Here is an 18,466-nt window from a genome sequence, read left to right as displayed (position 1 = left end):
TTTTCAGATTTGATGCCCTCATGATTAATCTTCTGTCCTAGATAAGTCACCTTCCTCTGTGCAAATTTACACTTGCTGCTTTCTGTGGTCAAACCTGTTTTTTGTAAAATACTCAAAACATTCCTCAATTCTTTATCATGATGTTTCTTGCTATTTCCCATAACTAAAATGTCATCCTGAAAAAATGTGACATTAAGTAAAGGCCCATATAACTGTGTCATCAACCTTTGAAAAACAGCCGCTGCTGACGTCAACCCAAAAGGCATACGTTACAAACGAAAACAACCCCAGGGAGTACAAAACATTGTTAAATGTCTACTATGATAGTCCAACATCACTTGATTGTAAGCGGAGGACAAATCCAAAGTAGAAAACCACTTGGCACCCCTAGTGGCAGACAACATCGAGACAATACGAGGCAGAGGAAACTGGTCCACAATGATATTATAGTTCAATCCTCTCAAATCTACACATAAACACACTTTGCCGTTAGTCTTACGAGCTACGACCAAAGGTAAAACCCATTCTGATGTTTCAACCGGCTCTATAATTTGAGAATTTTGTAATCTGTCCAATTCTTTCTTTACCTCCTCTCTTACAATAGATGGAATGTTACGTACTTTATGAATTTTGGGTTTTGCACCGTCCTTGAGTCTGATGTGATGTGATGTGTTATTCCCTTCAATGGACCTACTTTACCATTGAAAACTCCAGGAAACACTTGTAATACCCATTTTTGGTATCCTCCTCATCACAATTACCAAGACTTGTTCTACACTGTTAGGATCTAGAACAATAGGAAGTTTCTTCTGGTCTTTCCTGGTCTTTCCAGCCTAACACTGACAGACTTTCTTTAGCCACATATAACTTACACGCTGCTTGTCTGTGTTTAAATTTAAAGACAAGCAGTCTAAATCCAATTATGTCTATGCTGTCACCAGTGTAACTTTCAGGAGAGATGTCAGGAGGTTCTAAACACTTCCCTATACTGTTCACAAAATACTTTTGCCACGTCCGAAATAATAGTATATGGAGAACCAGAATCTGCTGCTACTTGTAACATAACTCTCCCAAAAGATACCCCACACAAAGGTTTGTTTGAAGTTTGTCCCAAAATGTTCAATACAACAGTTTTATGTCCCTTTTGCTTATAATTCGCTTCTTCATCAATATCTTCAGATAATTCTTCCTCCACTTCTTTAATACATGCTATTTTACTATTTGCTTTCTTCATTTGTTTTTTTCTGCAAACTCTTGCAAAATTACCTATTATACCACATTCTAAACATTTTGCATTTTTAGCCGGACAATCATCAAATTTTGCAGATTGAAATCCACTTCCACACAGAAACATTTATTTTTTGTTCAATCTAGCCAGTTTATTTTTAGATTTTTTTTAAAAGTGTGATGTTTTTCCTTGCTAGATTCATTATCTAATTTTTCAATGGATCCTTTGTTTTGCTTCCGATCAGCCCCCTTGGCAACTACTTCTTCTATCTTCCTATCCTGTGCCAACTTTCAGCAGTGAGTGAACCATTGCTTTCTTCCAAATTTGCAATGTAATTTAAAAAATACTCCTTCCACTCCTTCCGTTGTACAACTGGTTCCCCTGGAGATGCTAAAAATTCCTTTGCCGCACTCAGCTGAAGGGGAAGTAGCATTCCTGTACTTGTAGAATCTCCACTTGAAGACATGGTACAGTAATTGCCACTGCTATTAAATATAAATATTTTATTATTATACTTGTCACTAATAGTATAACACGTATCTCTGTTAAGAAGAAGAAGAAAAAACAAATATATATATATATATATATATATATATATATCTATATATATATATATCCAAGAAAGAAGTGACTCAAACAGATGATCTCACTAAAGAACAAAAATATATTTCTACTACAACGTTTCAGCTTCCTCCTTCCTCAGGTAGTACAAGATGGTTTGCTCAGTGGCTGCACAGCTGATCTGGGATGTAGATTTGTTCTTGACATGGTGATTGCTTCTAGCTTGAGCGTAAAAGTTTCCAATTTCCTTGAAAAAAAAGATTAATAGTGACAAATACCAGTATACTGGTCAATTGTAGTCCCAAAGAACAGAAAAAAATGTTTGAAGGTATCAGGTTCCTTAAAATAGCTGTGAATAACAGAAACTGACAAAAACTACAATAAAAATGGCTGCATACGTCCTCCGACGTTACTTTCTAAAGGAAATAGAGCACATCCTCTGATTCTGTGCAATCGAAATGGCTGCATACGTCCTCCAACGTTATTTTCTAGAGGAAATAGAGCATATCCTCTGATTCTGTGTGGTGTAGTAATATAGACGCGAGAACCAGCGCGTGCATACACGATCCAACATTCTTGAAGCTCGTGCTGGATAACTATCCGCTCTCAGCGTAAAAAAAAAATAGGATCAATATAACTGTAAGCCGCACAAGCACGTTATTGAAATGTCCATAGTCTTTGTTAAATTGCAAATTAAAATCACTTGCCCTTATAAAGTTGCTGCCGAACCTGCACATTTAACCGCAGGCCAGTTTACTGAAAATTCACGATCCCATCCTCGTAGCCATTTCTGTAGTGAAGGAAGTGAATGAGTTCTTCATTTCTTTTCTGTACATATTTATTTAGATAAGTTCATTTATAATCAAATACAGAGATACATGAAAAACACAACCGGCACGGTTGAATCCGTCTCCAACTCTGCTCAACATTCCCCACCCACGTCAAACCCCAGGTCAACATATTCCATTCCATGCACCCGCGCCCCAATACCATAACGTACATAACAACCCTCACTACAGTGAGAAATGTTGTATCCTAGCAACTTATGCTGACCTGCTGGGTTCTAGATTGTGACTCCAGGAGCGCAGCTGGGAGTTGCAGGAAGAGGGTGTGACACACAGAGGTGTTGGGGTTTGTTAATTGAGACTTTTTTCTCCGCAGGGAAAATAATGATAAAAAGTGATAGAAGGGGTCAGGTTAGAGGTACCCTGACCCCACGGGATTAAGGGAGGGGTCTGTGAGGGACCCCTCATGTGCAAGAAATTGCTCAAAAACCCTTTTTGTTTAACCACATGAGGGGCTGCATACCCTCCTGGATTTGGATATATTCAGGGGGGATTCAGAGACCCAGACCCCAATTTTAAAAAACATACACTCACTCACAGATTCACACACCTACTCACACACTCCCTCACACACCCATACACCCCCTTACACACCCATACAATCACTCACGCACCCACTCACACACCCATACATCCACTCACACACCCACTCACAGACCCACAAAACCATTCACACACCCACTCGCAGACTCATAAAGCCACTCACACACTCACTCAGATGCTCACACAACCACGTACACACCCACATACTTATACATCTTTCACACACCCACTTACAAACTCACACAACCAATCACACACCCACTCATACCCATGCAGCCACTCATATTCCCACTCACAGACCCTCAAAACCACTCACACACCCACTCACAGAGCCAAATAGCTTTCACACACCCACACAACCACTCACACAGCCACTCACACACCCATACAGCCACTCACAAACCCATTCACAAACCCACAAACCACTCCCACACGCACTCACAGACCCACACAGCCAGTCACACACACACACACACACACACACTCACACACCACAAAAAGTTGTTTTCTCCATGTTGATTTCCATAGGGATTTTGAACAGGAATAGCAGCGGAGCCACTGGAAGGATTTACACCAAATTTGGCAGAAAGCTAGATCTTGGTCCAGAAAGTGACCTTTTGTGATCTGGTGTAAATCCGTTCAGTAGTTTTGTAGTTAATAATCGAAAACTAAATTTATATAGGTACACGGATCCTCTATAGATCCTCCGCAGATTGGGAGGAAAGTAAGGCCCCGATTGGCTGGTCGCAACTTGACAGGAAAGTTGCTGTCACCATTTTGTTTCTCGCATTGCTTAGGGGGTGGGAAAAAACAGTGTAAAAACATATAAGGCGTCAGGATACAGGTATCCTGACCCCATAGGACACATGGAGGGAGCCCTTAGGGACCCCTCATGGGCAATGCGGGGTCCCAAAGGGCTCAATGCAACCTCCCAGTGTAAACTCTCAAAGGATCCGTGGATCCAGAAAATACAGAAAAAAATACACTCACTGCATCCAACCTCAAGCTGAGGACAGCAAAAGACTTTGCGCAGCATGGTGTTGGATGCATGACACCTGCGACCAGGCCCTGCAGTCAACCCCCGCCAGGCACAGACGAAAGCCAGGGACAATGGTGGGTGTATTAAGTTACAGGACTTTATACTTAGACTGACTTTTTACCCATACAAAAACCATAGAAACTCAGCAGTTACATTTGTACTTATAGTAAGACATGTGAAGATACTAACTTGCGCGGGAAAGTAACTTTAGGCAACAAGTTATAGTTCTTAACACATGATGAGATCTGATTGGTTACCAGCACTTCAACCAGGAAGTGCCGGCAGCCAGCTTGGGACCAATACACATGATAGCACCTTCTAAATGATCTACCAAAATGAAAATGAGAATTAAAGCTTAAATGTTGGGAAATATTGACTTTAAGGAATATATATATCAATGTTAATCACAGAATTTAGAAAGCAACAAAATGAGGGGTTTCACTTTGTCATATAAATTATGGGTAGTGCTGTAGAAAAAAAGATTAGGACACATTTTAAGTGAGTTCTCAAATATCTTCGTCTTCTGTTTCATTCACTGAATTCTGTGGCACCACATGGAGGGAAGGAAGAGGAGCAACGCAGCAGGAGGGATCAGCACAGCAAAGGGTACGTTTTTATTTATTTATTTTATTCCCCCCTTTCCCTGTCCACCACCGCCCACCCCTCCCCTTGAGATTTGGGGTGGTCTACGCTTCTTATGGGCTACCTAGGGCCTTCCTTAGGGGCAACTTGTGTGTAAGAAAAGAGGAGTTCCGAGCTTGACAAAAGGTTTAAGTGCCAAGTTGGGGTGGCTGTGGGACAGCACACACATGCTCTGCAGTGAAAGGCCTGAGACATGTTTACAGAGCTCCTTAATTGGGTGCCACAATCAGTGCTGCGGTCAATAAGTAGCATTTAATTTACAGGCCCAGGGTATATGATATACCACTCTACAAGGGACTTACAGGTAAATTAAATATGCCAATTGTGGCTATATCAATATTCCCATGTTTTAGGGGAGAAGCATATGCACTTTAGCACTGATTAGCAGTGGTAAAGTGCTAACAGTCCTAAAGCCGACAAAAAGGCACAGAAATAAAACAGGAAGTAAAGGCAAAAAGTCTGGGATAAGGCCACTATAAGGTTGCCAGGTCTAACAACATCTGACTGACATCTTGATGGAATCGAAGTGGAAAACTGAAACCATTTTCTAATGAGAATACTGCAGTAATTGAGGAGATTAGGGAGCTTCATAACACAGGAGTCTCCTAGGATGGCCACCAGAGAAAAAATATCCCAAATATAGCATAGATATCTCCTAAATGTTTCCTAAATGTAGTCCGATGACAGAAGCGTGCAAAACACTTAGGGCCTGATTCTAACTTTGGAGGACGGTGTTAAACCGTCCCAAAAGTGGCGGATATACCACCTACCGTATTACGAGTTCCATAGGATATAATGGACTCGTAATACGGTAGGTGGTATATCCGCCACTTTTTGGACGGTTTAACACCGTCCTCCAAAGTTAGAATCAGGCCCTTAATCACTTTGTTTTTATGCAGTTTTATATAGTGCAGACTTGACCCAAAGTATTAGAGTGCTTTACATGGGCATCAGCTACATTACACAAGAACACATTCCTTTTGGGCTTTAGGTATGGGGAGATTAAGGGGCATATTTATATTCTGTTTGCGCTGAATGTGCGTCAAAATTTTTGACGCACAATCGGCGCAAACCCTGCCCCATATTTATACTTTGACGTCTGACCCCGCGGGCGTCAAAATTCCACCATGTGCTTCATTTTTTGGAAGGGGGAACCAGCCTTGCGTTAATTATATGCAAGGTAGGCGTTCCCTTCCAAAAATGACTTTAAGGCCTGTGCCCCTTATTTATACTCTGATGTCATTTTGACGCACAGGAGGGGGCAGGCCTTAAAAAACGGCGCACAGCCTGATGGGCGCCGTTTTTTAACGCCTGGGTCAGGGCAGGCGTTAAGGGACCTGTGGGCTCGGAAGGAGCCCAGAGGTGCCCTCCCCTGCCCCCAGGGACACCCCCTGCCACCCTTGCCCACCCCAGGAGGACACCCAAGGATGGAGGGACCATCCCAGGGAAGGAAAGGTAAGTTCGGGTAAGTATATTTTTCCGATTTTTTTTTGTGGCATTGGGGGGCCTGATTTGGGCCCCCCTACATGCCACTATGCCCAATGACCATGCCCAGGGGACATAAGTCCCCTGGGCATGGCCATTGGGCAAGGGGGCATGACTCCTGTCTTTGCTAAGACAGGAGTCATGTCAATGGAGGTTGGGCGTCCAAAAAAATGGCGCAAATCCGGTTTGAGGCCTGAATTTTGCCTCAGACCTGACTTGCACCGTTTTTTGACGCACAACCCCATTTTCCCATACGCCGGCGCTGCCTGGTGTGAGTCATTTTTTTTTACGCACACCAGTCCGCAGCGCCGGCTAACGTCATTCCATTAATAAGGCGCCCGCATGGTGCGTTGGAATGGCGTTAGCCGGCGGTAAAAGTTTTGACGCACAACTGCGTTGGCGCAGTTGTGCATCAAAAAGTATAAATATGGGCCTAAGTGATTTGCCTCAGGATCACAGGCTGTCGAGCTGATGCTGAAACTCAAACCTGGTTCTCCAGTTGCAAAGTCTGCAGCTCTGACTGTAACACCACAATCTCTCCCATAAGTGCAACATATAATCAAGTGATCAACTGGATAAAAAACATCAAGATAGCAAGTAATTTAAAAGTGCTTTGTCACTATTTGAGAACTCAGAAAATATGTCCTCAGTTTAGTTTTTTAAAGCACTAACTATAATTACTATGGGATCATTTTTATAATTTCTAAAGGAAATGCTTTAGGTCAGTGGCTCTCAAACTGTTTCGGTCTGTGGCTCCCTTGACTTTTTGCCCTTTTTCCGTGGCTCCCAGTGAGGTCACTTTTTTTATTTATGGATGAGGGGATGTAAGCCAGGCCTCTGCAGCACTTCCATTTTTCTCCCTGAAAATAATTGGTATGAAGCCGATAAAGGGCTTCTGTGACAGGTGTATCTTCCACAACTCCCCCACTTGGCATTCCAACATGGGTTACTCGGGGCAACAAATGTACATTACAAAAACCTAACAAGTTTGATTCATGTGCACTGTGATTCTTTATTTTTCATACTGTTGTACAGCTTCGTTCTAAACATAAGGTCTTTAAAATGGAGTCGTATAGTAGTATGAAAGAGAAAAAATTGCAATGCAAATAAATCAAACTTGTTAGGTTTTTGCAGTGGAAGCAGTGCTTAATTTGAGACCGTGGTTTCCGGTGGAGGGCACTGGCACTTATTTTTGAGGCCCGGCACTTAGTTTTCTGCATCAGGCATTTACTGCGATCAAAAGACACATTAGGGAAAGACAAAGAAAGAGAAGGAGGGAAGAGCTCACATTGGGAGAAATCAGAAAGCTACAAGAGTGAGCTGAAGGGGCAGGGAGAGGCTGTAAATGGATAAAAGAGGTCCAAGATGGGTTTAGGATTATGCTGCCTCAGTATTCTATGCTTGCACATTTAATTGCAGCAGCTGCATATTTCAGAGGAGAGCTTTCAGCACTGGCAGGTTTTTATTTACAAATTAAGCACTGACTTGATGGGTCTTACAATTTACAACATAACATTGCTCAAACCTAACAAGTTTGATTTATTTGCAAAGTGATGCTTTCTTTTTCATGCTACTCCACGGCTCCATTCTAAACGTAACATGACTTTAGAATGGAGACCTGCAGTAGTATGAAAGAGAAAGAATTCCATTGCAAATCAACCAAACTCGTTAGGTTTTTGCAATGTTATGATGTAAATAGTAAAACCCATCATGTTTGATTTGTTTACACTGCTAGTCTTTCTCTTTCATACTACTGTGTGGCTTTGTTAGCTGTATAGTAGTAAGAAAGAGAAAGACTCGAAGTGGAAACACATCAAACTTGATGGGTTTTGCAATTTCCAAAGTAAATATTGCATAAACCTAACAAGTTTGATTTATTTGCACAGTGATGCTTTCTTTTTCATACCACTGCATGGCTCAGTTCTAAACATAACATGGCTTTAGAATGGAGCCGTGCAGTAGTATGAAAGATAAAGAATCGTAGTGAGAATAAATCAAACATGTTAGGGTTTGGCAATGTTACAATGTAAATTGTAAAACTCATCATGTTTGATTTTTTTCCACTACGAGTCTTGCTTTCACAAAGTGAAAGCATTTCCAATGTTCGCAGGGTGTGTGTGGTGCCCCTGGCGAGTTCTGATTGTGCATAGGGGTGCCACGGCACACACTTTGGGAAACACTCGTTTAGGTGTTAGTTTTTATTACATTAAAATGACGTCAGGTGTGCCACACCTTTGTAAAAAATATGTAATGTTAGCAATCTACGTGTTTATTAGAATACTGTGGGGAGGCAGGTATCAGGGGCACGGACTTAGATAGTTGAGGGCAGGAAAGAGGGTGCAGAGGCAACAAGTTGGCCAGGCAGCACAAGGGACCATGGAGGGCAAGGGAAAGAGTGGCAGGGGCAACAAGCCAGGCATGCAGGAAAGGTAAAAGAGGCTGTGGCAATATAACAGACCATTGAGGGCAGAAGGAAGAGGCAGTGGCAGTACAACCATACATGCCAATGGTCCCGATTCAGACAGGAGACTCCCAATGTTTTTAAGCCCAAAAGGGCTTTATTTTATCTGTCCCAGCCTAAAATCTCCTCTTTTTCAGTGTAAGTCAATGAGGAAAATCAATTCTCCAGGTGTTTTTTTCAAAATCTCCTTCTTACTAAGTTCAAAATGTTGGCAAGTATGCTACATTGGATCACCGAGGGCAAGAGGAATGGAGTAGGGACATGGACTTGGATGACACAGGGCAGGAGGGAAATGGACAGGGGCATCGAACTGACCCTACAGGGCAGGCATCAGGGGTTGCAGCAGTACAATACACCATACAAGGCAAGCGGGACGGCAGTGAAGCACAACGGACCATGGGAAGCAATAGGGAGGGGACAGGGCTAATGCACATGGTCAACAGAGAGCAGAGGGGAAAGAGGCAAGGACACCAAGCTGACCATACCGAACAGACACAAGGGACAGTTGCAGCATAACACACCATGAAGGGCAGTAAGGAGGGGGCAGGGGCATGGCAATGAACCCGACAAGGCAGGAGGGAAGGGATAGGGGCCTGCACATGGAAAAGAAGGGCAGGGGGCAAGGGGACAGGGCTGGAGTAGCAAGCTGACCATGGAGGGCAGACAGGATGGGCACTGGAAGCATTGAAGGCAAAAGTGAGACTATAATGGTATGTCACACAAATAACAGAGGGAAAGTGGGAGGGGGGCAGAGCCAGCAAGCTGACCATACAGGGCAGGTGGGAGTGGCAGTGGCAGCACAGAAGGCCACACATGGCAAACAAGATGGTTAGTGGCAGCACAAGAGCATGGTGGGCAAGAGGGAGGGGGCAGGGGCATGAACAAAGGACCATAGAGGACAGAAGGGATGGGTTGGGGCTTGACACCCGCAAGAGGGGGCAGAGAAGGAACTTCACAACACACCATGTGGGGTAGGCAAGAGGAACATTTGCAGCACAAAAGAGCATGGAGGACAGAAGGGTGTGGCAGCAAAATGGACCACGGAGGACAGGAGGGTGGGGTTAGGGGCATGGCACTTGGACAGGCAGAGTAGGGGTGGCAAGGACAAGCAGTAGTCATCTGACCATGCTAGGCAGGTGGGAGGGGCAGTGGTAGCTCAAAAGAACACTAAGAGTAGATAGGAGGGCATAAGAAGGTCTGTGGAACATGGTGGTAGAAAAGGAGGGAGCAGGGGCATGCAAGCAGACATTAGAAGGCAGGGGAAAAGAGGGTAGGTGCAGCAAGCTAAGTGCAGAGGCTAAGCAGGAGCCAATGATGGGGCATAGAATTGGGCTACGAAGGGCAGGAGGTGTGGGCAGGGACATCAAGCTAAATGGAGGGCAGTGGCAGCACATCAGACCAGGCAGGGCAGGAGGGAGGGGGCTGGTGCAAGGACTCGGACAACAGAGGGTTGGGAAGAGGTGGCTGGGGCAGCAAGCTAACTGTTCAGGGCAGGCGGGAAGGACAGTGGCAGAACAACAGCCACACAGGGCTGCAATGACAGAGCAGGGGCATGGGCTTGCAAGCTTGGGTGGGGGCAGAACAGTGACAGACAAGGCCCTGTGTCCAACCACACTCACCCCCACCGTGCATTGTGATGGACATCTTACTTAACGTTAAAAAACCCTAGAAATTCACTGAAAAAACTAAAGGTTACAGGGATGTTATAGTTTGGTTCAGATTTTACACACAGAAAACCATAGAAATTCAGCTGTTATCTTAGGGCACGAGTTATAGTTACTTGAAATAACTCTAACTCTAACAACTGAATTTCTATGGTTTTGTGCGTGTAGAACTGAACCTAACCATAAGTTTCCTGTAACCTTTGGTTTTTTAGCGATATATATATATATATATATATATATATCCACAAAGAAAGGTTGTCCCAAGACGGAGGCGCACTCTCAACCGGTTTCATTTATGTTTATTTTCAGATCCAGCAAAGCCGATAACAGACATGGAATTCATTCTCTCCAGGCCAGACGCGTTTCGGGCATCCTTGCCCTTGTTCACAGGCCAAATGCGAGGCAAATCATTAAGTCAATTGCAGGCACATGATTAACCATTAAATACCTCCCCTATACTGGGCCTCCAGTGAGTCACAGCCAGTGCATTTTGGTATACGTGGTCCTGCAAGTTCGTTTTTTCCAAGTAGGTGTAATTTTCACAAGCCTCATGTTTAAATACAGTACATTACCCTCCAGTGGGCTGAATTCAAAGTCGAGTTAGCAGATTTGCTTGTATTTCCTAACCTGTTGAACTATACGTGACTTTAAGTGAGGTCACGCAGCCCTGCTCCTTCTGCAGTGGTGCTCCCTCCACGGCTGGACAGGCCGTCATAAATCCACAAAGAAAGGTTGTCCCAAGATGGAGGCGCACTCTCAACCGGTTTCATTTATGTTTATTTTCAGATCCAGCAAAGCCGATAACAGACATGGAATTCATTCTCTCCAGGCCAGACGCGTTTCGGGCATCCTTGCCCTTGTTCACAGGCCAAATGCGAGGCAAATCATTAAGTCAATTGCAGGCACATGATTAACCATTAAATACCTCCCCTATACTGGGCCTTCAGTGAGTCACAGCCAGTGCATTTTGGTATACGTGGTCCTGCAAGTTCGTTTTTTCCAAGTAGGTGTAATTTTCACAAGCCTCATGTTTAAATACAGTACATTACCCTCCAGTGGGCTGAATTCAAAGTCGAGTTAGCAGATTTGCTTGTATTTCCTAACCTGTTGAACTATACGTGACTTTAAGTGAGGTCACGCAGCCCTGCTCCTTCAGAGATGATTTTATAACCAAAGGCCTGGAATAATGAAACAGCTTAAAGAAATTCACTGTGAGTTGCTGGCTTTGCTTTTTCTTCCCGTTTAATTAACCTGTTGGGAGTGCGCTTTCACATGAGGACAACTTCGTTTTTGATAACTAACTGGCCCGTCCAGTCGGGAAGGCAGCACCACTGCACATCGAAGCAGGTCTGTGTGACTAAAAATGGATTGTCACATAAGAGCAATCAGGTTGGGCTATTCACAGCAAATCTGTCAATTTTACTTTGGATTCGCCTACATAGGTTTTGCATTTGGGTTCATTATTTTGTTTGGCTCCAGCAACCCACTTGGGGCAAAATTAAAAAATTGCAGGACCACCATAACCAGCATGCACTGCTCACTTGAGAGGCCCACTGGGGCGGACTGGTATTTAAAGAGACTAATCAGGTGCCTGCAATTAGACAAGCTGAAGCCATGCCGGTCTTTTCAACAAGAAAGAAATGCCTGGAACACTTCCAGCACTGGCTGCACCTACGAGGGTGAAACACTTCTATATTTTTCTCTGCTGAAGAAAGGATTGACATAGAAACACGTGTCCAGAGATGATTTTATAACCAAAGGCCTGGAATAATGAAACAGCTTAAAGAAATTCACTGTGAGTTGCTGGCTTTGCTTTTTCTTCCCGTTTAATTAACCTGTTGGGAGTGCGCTTTCACATGAGGACAACTTCGTTTTTGATAACTAACCGGCCCGTCCAGTCGGGAAGGCAGCACCACTGCACATCGAAGCAGGTCTGTGTGACTAAAAATGGATTGTCACATAAGAGCAATCAGGTTGGGCTATTCACAGCAAATCTGTCAATTTTACTTTGGATTCGCCTACATAGGTTTTGCATTTGGGTTCATTATTTTGTTTGGCTCCAGCAACCCACTTGGGGCAAAATTAAAAAATTGCAGGACCACCATAACCAGCATGCACTGCTCACTTGAGAGGCCCACTGGGGCGGACTGGTATTTAAAGAGACTAATCAGGTGCCTGCAATTAGACAAGCTGAAGCCATGCCGGTCTTTTCAACAAGAAAGAAATGCCTGGAACACTTCCAGCACTGGCTGCACCTACGAGGGTGAAACACTTCTATATTTTTCTCTGCTGAAGAAAGGATTGACCTAGAAACACGTGTCCAGAGATGATTTTATAACCAAAGGCCTGGAATAATGAAACAGCTTAAAGAAATTCACTGTGAGTTGCTGGCTTTGCTTTTTCTTCCCGTTTAATTAACCTGTTGGGAGTGCGCTTTCACATGAGGACAACTTCGTTTTTGATATATATATATATATGTATATATATAATCCCAGTCCAGCTCGTTATGGACCACTGCTCGCAAAGAGGGATGGGGTGCCAGACCAGACGAGCACTCCGGTCTAAATAGTAAGTCCAAGAGAGTATGAAACACCCACTCAGGCATGGATACGGTAATCCAGGAAAGATTTTAATTTCCTTTGTGACGCGTTTCGGCCGTACCGACGGCCTTGCTCACACAACCACTTTGCGGGCACCTCTTCGTGAAATATACACACCTGGTACATAAACAGCAATGACGGACTAAAAATCAATCGCAACCGCGTTCTTTCATGAGCGCCATCTTGACATATGTCTCACTCGCGTATATTATACAGATTAGAGCATCATGGTTAGCAAGTTCATTTTGTGCACACCAGTTCTCATTTTGTAATATTCATTTCTAATATAGACATATTGACATGCTTAATCGATTGACAGTATTATTATTATATGACCATACTGCATATTCACAAACATTACTGGTCATAACTCAATAATCCATCCAATGAATTTCATAACAATCGTTAGCGTCAATTCACAAACACGTGCCTAAATCATATATTGTCATAATTCCTATACGTATTACACTTATTATAATTATCCAATGTCCGCCCTTTCGTACTACATCAACATGTTTTCCTTCATATATCTAATCGGCTGCCCTCATACTTTAAATTCATCTTAAAATGCCCGACAGTGATCAGCTTCACCCATGTGCCATAATCCTATTCCAAACCACACTGAGATAGAAGGATAAATATATAAAATAAAATAAAATACATATTGCTTCGCAATAGGATGCATCAGACACCTAGCTAACATACATTGTTAACTACATATTATACTATCTCTCTCAAAATTGATTCAAAGCAGCTAACCAAATGTTGTTAGTCTACTAGTGTAAAATGCACTCAGTCCTTCATCAAGATTTAGTCCATTTGGCATAAGTGTTTGCAAATCTATGATGTATTCTGATTCTCTTCTACATAGATGTTCAACTCGATTACCCCCTCTCGAGTTATTGGCGATCTGTTCCACACCGTAGAAAACTAGTTTGGTACGATCTTTGAAGTGAAATTCTTCAAAATGTCTTGCTACTCGGTACTTTTGATCTCCATGTTCAATGGCAGCCATGTGCTCAAGGACCCATACCTCAGGGAGCACGGACATTCTAGCACATAAATCCCATACTGTGTGCTACATGTTATGAATTGTTTGATGGGCTGTGTGTGTGTATTAAAGGTTCTGTATTCTTTCTTAATCTGACTTGACTTGCAGGCTTTCCACTTTCCACATGGATAGAAACCTTGCAGTCCAAAATTGGTGTCCAATTGTCTAACCGTGATATCACTGTGTACCAAGATATCACATAATGATCTAGCCTAATGAAACGTGATGCTAGGTCTTTCTTGCAGCATGGGACCCACAATATTGTCATTCTTGACAATGTCCCAGTATTTGGATACACTTCTTCTAACTTTGCTTGCATTGTTATTCTATGTTAAGATCAATCTATCTGTTAAATTATTATTCTTTCTGGATGCTTCCTCGTTTGGGAACAGGATTTTGCCCCTCAATATGCTGTCCACCTTTTTGCTCACTTCCCTCAATATCCAGTTTGGATACCCTCTGTCTTTGAATCTTTGTATCATGATCTGTTTTTCACTTTTATAGTCTTTATCAATACTGCAATTTCTCCTGGCTCTCAGGAGTTCACCATATGGTATACTCCATTTTAAATTGTTAGGGTGTCCGCTCATGGCATGTAATAAGCTATTGCCTGCCGTAAGTTTCCTGAAAAGATGTGTTTCAACTCTACCATTTTGTATTTCAATCATTACATCCAAAAACCCAATACTGGTCCTGCTGATAGTTGAGGAAAAACTAAGGTTATTGTTGTTGTTATTCAGTTTACATACAAAAGCCTTCACTTCTTGCATAGAACCTTTCCATATCATAAAAATATAATCGATGTATCTCAGCCACATAATAACATGATCACAAAGTAATTGCATATCCTCATGACCAAACACTCTTTCTTCCCACTATCCTAGAAAAAGATTTGCAAAGCTTGGAGCAAAGCATGTACCCATAGCCGTACCAGGATTCTGCCGATACAGCTGGCCATTGAACAAAAAATATTATTCTCAAGACATAGCCTCATCATTTCTAGGATTATGTTAGTATGTTCTAACATCCTGACTGGTCTAGCTCTCAGAAAGTAATAACATGCTCTTATCTCTTGTAATGATCAATAAGCCTGTACAATTACATCTAGGGTTACCAAGAGGAAATCATCTTCCCAGTTCATCCCTGTAATCTTTCCTAAAAAGACTTTAGTATCTTTCACATAAGAAGGGAGAGTACTACTACATGATCCTGTAAAATCAAATCCACATATCTAGATACATTTTCAAATGCACTGTACCTTGATGAGAAAATTGGTCTATATGGGTGTGGCGACTGTTTTTATGTATCTTTGGCAGAAAATATAGGACCGGTATTTTGGGATATTCTTTTTTCAAATAGCTGTATTCTTCCCATTCAAGGATACCTTTATTCCTCCAAACTATCAATTTATCCCTCAAGGTAGATACACTCTGCATATATGTTTCTCTGTTAGTTAATTCATAAGCTCTTTCATCCTGCAATTGTCGATTTGCTTCCAATATATACTGTTCACAACTCTGTTTTACAATGTTACTGCCCTTATCACCAGGGCGTGCAATGATGGTAGAATCTCTTGCTAATGTTTCTAAGGCTTGTTGTTGTTCTACAGTGACATTGTGTTCTATCTTACTCTTATTTATTGTTCTAAGTTTCATCAGATCTTTAATAACTAGTTCTTGAAAAGTGTCTATGTCACCATGAGGCATACATAGTAAGAAAGTCGAGTGAGGTTTGCAACCACTCGGATATAAATCATCATATGTCAACCCAAGAGCATCCAGTACTCCATAGGGATTGCAGACTCTATCTCAAAACCCTGTAGTTCATGTAGAATTGATAATGTTTCAACATCTTTAATCTGAATCTGGTTGGATAAGTCATCTAGTTCATTTTCATTGGTATTCCTACCAGCAGAACAGCCCTTTGTAGAGTGCCATTTTTTTCAATTCAAGTTTTCTAATGAATTTAAACAAATCCACTTGTGTCCCTACATAATCAAAATATTTTGTGGACAAAATGATAATCCAAAACATAGTAGTTCCTTCTCGTTCTCTGTCAGTACTCTGTCTGACAGATTGATGATGGTCTTATCAATCATATCTTTATCCATTAAGTTTCCACATCTGGACTCCCTCTCATTCCCATCCGTCCTGTTGGCTCTTCTCCACTTCGTGCTATTCCTATGTCTAAACTTTTCTTTCCTCTGTTTGCCACGTCCCTTCCTTTTCCTCTTCCTCTTCCCCTGTTCCGGGACCAAGAGCTTTTGCCCTGATTCGTTGTATTGGACGTTTCTATGGTGTTTTGTCGGCTTCTTCTTAGAAGCCGCTATTGTTCTAAAAAAGATGCCGACCTAGGATTTTGCTCATTCCTGGAGCAGCTGCTACCAGTCAGGGAAGAATTATCTGTATCAGTTTCTGATACTGCATTGTTTCTCGTCAAATCCACACTTGCTACTGTCGTTGCCGTAGACTTCACAAAACTATTGTCAAAATCAGTTTCATATTTACGGTTAAAAGTTAATGCTCTACCGCTCTCATAGTCTTCAATATCTCTAAGCCATTTTGTTTGTTTGCGGGATTTTATCTCATCTTCATGTTTATTTAAACATGCATTCATATCTGTTTTAAACTTCATAACATAGTCCTGGTCCATATGTGTCTTCATCTCCGTCTCAATGATCTCTATTTGTTTCAGAAGATTCTCTCTATCGAGCCAAGCGTATTTGATTAATATTTCCAACATACGTCGTGAGCTAATAGCTGCATTTTCTGCCCATTCAATTAGCATCTGTGAATTTGGTGATTCAAAGGCTGGTATAATATATATCCTTAATCCTCGAGGCACCATGTCTTGTTCAACATAATTCTGTAGGGATGTAGCCTCCCACCATTTTCAAATTTCTGATCTTCCTAATTTTTCCAAATTCCTTAATCTTTGTTTGACTGTCATATTTTTATTACCACTCTCACATAATTTCCCTTCTTTAGTGGAGTCTTTCGCAAACAAAACCAATGCTGCTGCTTTGCGTTGTTCCATAGCTTGATGCATTATTGTTTATTTGTGTTTTTAATATTGTGATGCTATCCACAGTTACTGCATCAAAAAAATATTATCCAATCCTGTCCCAGTCATATATACGACCGTTCCCCTTGCCGATACAATGTCAAGAAAATATTCATTTCATTCAAGGCAATTGCTTCTACTCGCTGGCAATCCCGAAGATAAACCACTCATTCCGAAGCTTCAGAACCTCAGACACATTCCCCAAAGTGTGTGCCCTAGCCACATGCTGGTTTGAAGTCTAACGCGTGTGCTCCCACCCGCCTCAACTCAAAACCGAAAAGGGCAGAAAGCGCTCACCTTGTCACTGTGTACTTCTAAACACAGTTGTTCACATTATCAATTTAAGATTGAGACTGTGTTACCCAGGGTGTGGGCAGTACCTCTGGGACCCACCAATATAAAAGCAGTTTGAAATGTAAAGAGAGGATAGTTTGAAAATGATATAGGTTCTTTCAGTGAGATTAATCTCTGGTATTCAATATGACCAAAGAATAAGATCTAAAGTAATTTATTGTCTATTTTTATTTTATTTTAATGACTGGTCCATTTCTTTTAGAAAAATAAGAATATTGACAATAAATGACCCTATATGTTTAGAACTGTTCTGCCATTGGTCTATTTGAGTTCCATTTATCCATTACACTCTAATTCCATCCATGACAGCTTACTGCATGGAGTAATGGTTCAGTCCTCACCAGCCATTTGCACTCTTGCCCTGTGAATGACAGCATTTCTGATCTCATGCATATATCCACCTGAAAATCAGTTCTTTTTGTTAGCAAGACTGATTGGCCAGTCCTTTTGTTTTCAGTTTTCTCCTTTTATAGTTTCCCTTTCATTTCTTTGCTTCTTCTCTTTTTAGTTTAATGTTTTTAAGAGGGCACTACAGCTTCTCCAGGCAGTGCTAAAGAATATCTTGCTAACCGCTTTTTTTATCATCAGCGTACTCCATCCCACATGACCACTTCCTGTAAACCAGTGCTGGAGCATTTTCATCCTTTGCAGTAATCAAATGCTCAACTTCAGTTTGACGGATATTTGGACCCTGCAATAGGACGTGGTAGAACCATATTACTCAATTTTCAACACAAACCAATTAAAATAAATAGTATTATCAATTTGGCTGTACAACGAAAACTCCAGCCACGAATAAAGTGAAGGGGTTTATTACACACTCAAACTCAAAGCAATGTAGCCAACTCTCAAGACAAAATTATAAAGATACAGAATCACCAAGGGTTGCCCAAGGTGATGAAATAAGTTCAGGCAAAAAAAAAAATAACA

Source organism: Pleurodeles waltl, chromosome 5 (genome assembly GCF_031143425.1).
Source record: "Pleurodeles waltl isolate 20211129_DDA chromosome 5, aPleWal1.hap1.20221129, whole genome shotgun sequence".
In the NCBI taxonomy this organism is placed as follows: Eukaryota; Metazoa; Chordata; class Amphibia; order Caudata; family Salamandridae; genus Pleurodeles; species Pleurodeles waltl.
Note: the sequence above shows the minus strand (reverse complement) of the source record.